Raw genomic sequence first — 7,153 nt, forward strand, 5'->3', positions numbered from 1 at the left:
CTTTGCTTCTTGATCTTCCTTCCTCTTCAGTGCTGCCTCTGCTCTCTTTGCTTCCTGTTCTTCTTTTCTCTTCAATGCTGCCTCTGCTTTAGCTGCAATTGCTTCAATTGCTTTTGCTTCCTTCTCTTGTTGCAATGCTGCTTTCCTTGCTGCTGTTGCTTGATGCTTTGCTGCTGTTTCCTCAGCCTTCTTCTCTTTTGCTGCTCTTCTTCTTCTTGCTGCCTGCTCTGCTTTCCTGATAGCAACATCTTGCCTTTTTGCTTCTGCCTCCTCTGCTCTTTTCTCTGCCAACTCATTCATGGCCTCCAGTGCTGCATCTCTTCTGGCTGCCATCTGCCTTTCTTTGTCCTTCTTCATCTTCAACAGTTTCATGGTCAGATTCCCATCAGTTGTAGCTGTTGTAGCTGTTGTTGTATGTGTTGTAGCTTGAGAATTAGCTGCCATAGAGACAAATGTTGAATCTGGCACAGTGGTTTCATTGCAATCTCTAGGCAGTGGTCTAGCTTGCTGCATCCTGTGTAGCATTGTACATCCAAAGTCCTTCACCTGTTCAAAGACAAGAGGTGGACACAACTTATAAGCATCCTAGCATTTACCTGAAATACATTGGTAAAAAGTGGGAAAAAGATTAGCATTTACCTGAAATACAACTGGTGTATCATACTCTTCATCTTCTTGAGCAGCATTTTGAGCAGTATGGACCTCCTCCTGTGTGAGTTGGCCATCATCTTGTGTTACATTGACCTCCTGCTGTGGTACTTGGGCATCATCCTGTGTGAGCTGGCCACCATCTTGTGTTAGATTGGCTTCCTGCTGTGGGAGTTGGCCTTCTTGTTGATCAGCATGTGGTGCTTGGCCAGCAGCTTGTTGGTCATCATCTGACACATCATCAGGTATAGCCCTTTGCCCCCTTCTCACTTGTATCTTTGGCAAAATGCCAGCCTTCCTTTGATTGCATCCTTTGATGTTGTGGCCTGATTCATGGCAGTAGGAGCATGTTATCTTAACTCCATGTCTGCTCATCACCTTGGTTCCATCTTTCTTTTCAATCTCATAAGGTTGCTTTCTCCTACTCTTGTTTGAAGGCCTCCCTACTTTTTCTTCATAGACAGGTGGCTTGATTTCACACCCATTCATCTTCTTCCACTCTCTCCTATCTCTGCAAGGCTTGATAATGGGTTGGTATGCTAGCTTGAATGCCTCAATACTGTAGCAAGAGTGCACCAAAGTCTCAGGGTCAATTCTTTCATGTCTGGAGCATGCAATTGCATGGTGACATGGAACTCCACTAAGATCCCACCTCTTGCATGTACAACTCTCTCCCTTGATGTCAACAATGTATGTCCTGTTCTTGTTGTCAACCTGGAAAATGCCATCACCAGCCCCTGAAACCATGCATGTAGCTGACAGCTCAATATTCTTTTCAACTCTTTTCCTTATTTTTGGGCATATAGTGCCAGGCCAGTTCTCTGCCTGCTTTCTTTTATTGTAGAATCTGACCATAAGCTGAGTTTTGATCTTGTCAACCATTGATCTGATCAGCATCTCCCTAGCCTCAAGGATATATTTGTTGAAAACCTCACAGTTGTTGTTCAGAAGGATATCACACTTAGGCAATTCTCTTTGGAAACCCCTCACCCAAGTGTTTGGTGGTAGTTGCTCAAGCCATGTGTAGGCTTCCAAGCTCATGGCCTTTAGCTCCTCCATGTTTGCAGCCCACAGTTCAGGTGTTGTGCTCCTTGCACACTTCCATAACTGATTCTTCAGTACATCTCCTTTGTGTGTTTGCTGAAAATTCTGCCATATATGCCTGACACAATGCCTGTGCTCTGAATCAGGAAAGTGCTGCCTCACTCCCTTGATCAGCCCCTTTTGTTTGTCTGACATAACAGTCCATGGTTCTGTGTTGAGTATTCCCAAGTCACTCTTCAGGTTTGACAAAAACCATTTCCATGTACCAGTGTTCTCTACCTCCACAACTGCAAATGCCAGAGGGTAAATGCAGTCATTGGGATCCATCCCAACAGCACACAACATAACACCTCCATACTTGCTCTTCAGGTGACATCCATCTAAACATAAGACAGGCCTGCAGGCTTGCATGAAACCCTTTTTGCAGGCATCCAGAGAAAAATAGCAACTTCCAAATATGCCATCATTGACACCCACATAGAAAGAGCTACCTGGGTTTGATGTTCTGACTTCTTGTGCATAATCCCACATGCTGCTGTACTGCTCTAATTCATCTCCTTCAAGGACCTTCTTGACTAGCCTCTTAGCCCTTCTAAGTTTGCTCCTTGTAGCTGTCATGTTCCAGTCCTTCTGAACCACCCTTGCAAAATTCTTCATGTTCATGTTTTCATCTGGTCTGAAAGAATCAATGTATTTTCCAGCCATGAAGGGAGCAGTGAATGACTTCACAGACCATTTCTTTATGCAAGTATGCTTTGGATTGTATTTCTTGACCATCAAGCATTCTTTTCTGCAATCAAATGATGCAAACAAAGACCAAGGGCAACCTTCTTCACAAATGGCTTGCAGTCTTTTCCTATCATTTCTGGGGCACTTAATGTCAACCCTTTCCCTACAGCTGTACTCTTTGATAGCTTTCCTCAGTAACTCAACACTTGCAAATGTCTGTCCCACTTGGAACTCTGGTTTAGACAGGTCTTCTTCTCTGAAACTTTTGAAATTGAGCTTAACATTATCTTCATCAGAAGAAGGCAAACACAGGTCCACATCTTCAACATGATCATCAGGTTGTTCTTGGACTGCTAAACCTTTACCTTTATCACAATCAACATTTCTGTCAAACAAGTCATCATCATCTTGCAGATCAATATCTGAATCAACAAGTTGTGGATTGAAATCTTCATCAGAATCATGAATTGTTGAAGATCTAATTGCACCAATTCCATCTTCTGCATCCATGTTTAAAACCCTACAGGTTTTCCTTCTGCCCCTGAACTCAAATTGAAATGTATGAACATATTCTCCTGGCTGAGGAGGACCTGGCATGTACTCCTCTTCTTCTGATTCTTCCTCACTTTCTGCATCATACAACTGATCTTGCTCAGCCTGCTCCTCTTGCACTTGATCAGCATTTTCCTCTTGCACTTGGTCAGAATGATCCTCTTGCACTGGCACTTGCTCCTTCTTAGGTCGCAGGCCACTGAATTTGATTAGAGGAGGATCTTCATCATCAGAATGAACTTGAACATGGGAAATATATGACCTCATACTGTCATCATGATCAAGAAATATCTGCTGGAAATGGTTCCCATTAAGAACACAATCCTTCATGTTCTCTGTCATTGTGTTGTCCCCTAACTTAATTTCTCTTAAGCCATTCTTATAGACTGTCAGTCCAGGAACACACCAGTAAGCCCTTATCCTGCCCTCAAACTCATACCCAATTTCCTCCACCAGACTGGCAACAACTATAGGTGTCCAATTATCTATATCACAGTAGTCATACCAAATAGAGTGGCCCATGTGATAACCCCTATGCTTGCCTGCACATAGGAAATAGCCACCTTGTATGACCTCAACAGAGAAATGGTTGCTTAAGGGGCCTGCAAAACAAATGAAATGACAAAATCTTCAGACAAACAGTAATAACAGAGATGACAGAGAATGCAACTGCACAATGCAACAACAGACAGTAATAACATAGATGAAGAGACAATGCAACTGCACAATGACACAACCGTGCTATTTGAGATCATCTGATCTAGGAAATTGACACAATGTAACTGCACTAGTCTAACACAACTGTCAATGTTCAGATACAGGTTCAGATTCAAAAATAGATAACTGAAAGTTCAGACATTTCCAGAACAAAATGATGGCATTCATGGCATATCAAGTAAACAAATTGGTGATCTTTCACGTCCAAAAGCCTGTTCCTTTGCTGGATCTGGCAAACAAACAGTCATCTCATTAACAAAACAACATATGGTCGACGCATGTAACCTAATTTAAGCTAACATTGACGGCCAAAAAAACAGGCCATCCACTTTGCCTAACAATTCGAGCAATCAAAATCTTTATTACCTCTGTAGAACCATATTTCATCTACAACTAACCTATCGAAAGGCCTCATGAAACCCTAATTTGCATCTGCCACTAACTTCACCATCCATGGCTAAAACCCTACACCCCTAAACCCGTGACAGAAAAAGATGGCCAAGAACCCTAAACCCTACCCCGTATGCGCAATTGAGTAGGGCGCGCACTCTTTCCCCCAGCTAAAATGGACAGATCGGGCAGAGAAGGTGCTGACGACGGTGACGTACCGTACAGCGGCGGCTCGGCATGATCCTCACGACGGGAGGGAGCGAGAGGAACGTCACGCAGGCCCCGACCAAATGGAGCAGACGGCGGCGGCTCAGCGTCCGATGACGAGCTCATGGCGAGCGCCGCCACAAACTGCCACGCCCGGCGAGAGGAGGCGAGCACCTCGGCAGCGACGACAAACAGGGGAGGGGAGCGGAGCGGAGCGGCTCGGTCTGGTCGGGTCAGACCAGGTGGATGGATCGGTCCGACCAGGTGGCAGCTCATGTTTTATTGCCAGGCGTTTTTGCAAGAAACCCCCTCGCATTCCCCCCAATCACCCCGCCCAGGGCGTCTTCTGCTGAGCTGGCGGTCAAAGCCCGCGTGGACTAGCCAGTCAACAGCCAAGTCAGCGCATACGTAGAGGAAATGGTATTTTGGACCGTAGACGACCACCTGAGACAAGTTGTAGGACTATATTTCGGGTATTTGCAAGTGCGAGGAGAAATGCGGCCAACGCGACAAGTATGGGGACCTACAGTGAATTTTCCTCTATGATAGATGCCCATGTTGTCGGTGTCGTCAACTTTTCATAGACTTTCGAGTAAAAAGAATGTGAACTGACACCTCGTGAACGTCGACGTGGGTGGAGCCTCTAGGTGACGCCGTCCATTTGGGAGGGCACAGATCTACTAGGCTAAATTGTTATCATGAGCTTACGGACTCAAATTTTCAGGCTCGCAATCTAGCAGAGTATGCCTTAAACTTAAGAGGTGATTGTCATGTTTGGTTGGGCCAACCTGATGATCTTCTGTTCCTTCCTATAAACAGTGTGATGATGTAATAAAGCTTTGCGAGATTGTCTAAAAATGATATACAAGAGTAAATCATTATTATGATCATGGACTGCAAGCTCAAAGATTATGGTGTCACATTTTGTGAGGACGACACCAAATATGAGGGAGGGGGACAACGAAGTTTGGGATTTGGTTCCCTTAATGTGAATATTTCAGTTCAATAAGGACTAAGATGCAAGTGTAAGTCCAAGTTCTAGTGAGATTTGTTTAAATAACCCTTGTGAATCCCATCGAAACGATAGTTGTCGTTGTACAAAAAGAGGGGTACACTTTTTGTACCCCTATAACTGTGCACGGGCAGTCTGAGCCACGGGCACCACCACACCAAGCAAGGCAAGGGAGGTGAGCCAGGGTAAGACCGAAGCTCAAGAGAACTAGAACGACACCAAGGCTAAGACCACGAAGAGCAAAGGGGACGAAGCGGACTCCCCCGGCAAGATCCTTGCCGGGAGACAGTTCTAGCAGCCCCGGCAAGACCCTTGCCGCGGCGACTCGTCCCGCGCCTACAGAGCAATTCACCCTTGAGTCCACTGCCCCCAAAGGGCAAGGATTCGGGAGACATCCCCGTGGCAGCATGCAGATCTTTGTGAAGACATTCAAGATCAGATACGCACTAAGGAGACGACAACCCTTGGTGGGGTCCCAGTCGAGGAAGACCACAAGGCCCCCGGCAAGCGCCTTGCCGGGGATGACAGCCGGCGCCTCGGCAAGACCCTTGCCGGGGCCCCGGCAAGGCCCTTACCGAGGACACTCGCAGGGCCACCATCAGGCCCACGCCAACTAAACCTCCATCACCGCATGCATGCAGCTGTCGACCCAACCAGCTGGGCAGGCACCCGCGTGGCGGCATGCAGATCTTCGTGAAGACCCACCACTGCGCCACCTCAGCTGCCTGCCTGTTGGAAATATGCCCTAGAGGCAATAATAAATTGGTTATTATTATATTTCCTTGTTCATGATAATTGTTTATTATCCATGCTAGAATTGTATTGATAGGAAACTCAGATACATGTGTGGATACATAGACAACACCATGTCCCTAGTAAGCCTCTAGTTGACTAGCTCGTTGATCAATAGATGGTTACGGTTTCCTGACTATGGACATTGGATGTCATTGATAACGGGATCACATCATTACAAGAATGATGTGATGGACAAGACCCAATCCTAAGCCTAGCACAAGATCGTGTAGTTCGTATGCTAAAGCTTTTCTAATGTCAATTATCATTTCCTTAGACCATGAGATTGTGCAACTCCCGGATACCGTAGGAGTGCTTTGGGTGTGCCAAACGTCACAACGTAACTGGGTGGCTATAAAGGTACACTACAGGTATCTCCGAAAGTGTATGTTGGGTTGGCACGAATCGAGACTGAGATTTGTCACTCCGTGTGACGGAGAGGTATCTCTGGGCCCACTCGGTAGGACATCATCATAATGTGCACAATGTGATCAAGGAGTTGATCACGGGATGATGTGTTACGGAACGAGTAAAGAGACTTGCCGGTAATGAGATTGAACAAGGTATCAGGATACCGACGATCAAATCTCGGGCAAGTATCGTACCGATAGACAAAGGGAATTGTATACGGGATTGATTGAATCCGCGACATCGTGGTTCATCCGATGAGATCATCGTGGAACATGTGGGAGCCAACATGGGTATCCAGATCCCGCTGTTGGTTATTGACCGGAGAGTTATCTCGGTCATGTCTGCATGGTTCCCGAACCCGTAGGGTCTACACACTTAAGGTTCGATGACGCTAGGGTTATAGGGAATAGATATACATGGTTACCGAATGTTGTTCGGAGTCCCGGATGAGATCCCGGATGTCACGAGGAGTCCCGGAATGGTCCGGAGGTAAAGATTTATATATGGGAAGTCCTGTTTTGGTCACCGGAAAAGTTTCGGGTTTTATCGGTAATGTACCGGGACCATCGGAAGGGTCCCGGTGGTCCACCAAGTGGGGCCACCAGCCCCAGAGGGCTGCATGGGCCAAGTATGGGAGGGGACCAGCCCCTG

This window comes from Triticum dicoccoides, chromosome 3A (assembly GCF_002162155.2).
Source record: "Triticum dicoccoides isolate Atlit2015 ecotype Zavitan chromosome 3A, WEW_v2.0, whole genome shotgun sequence".
Taxonomy (NCBI): domain Eukaryota; kingdom Viridiplantae; phylum Streptophyta; class Magnoliopsida; order Poales; family Poaceae; genus Triticum; species Triticum dicoccoides.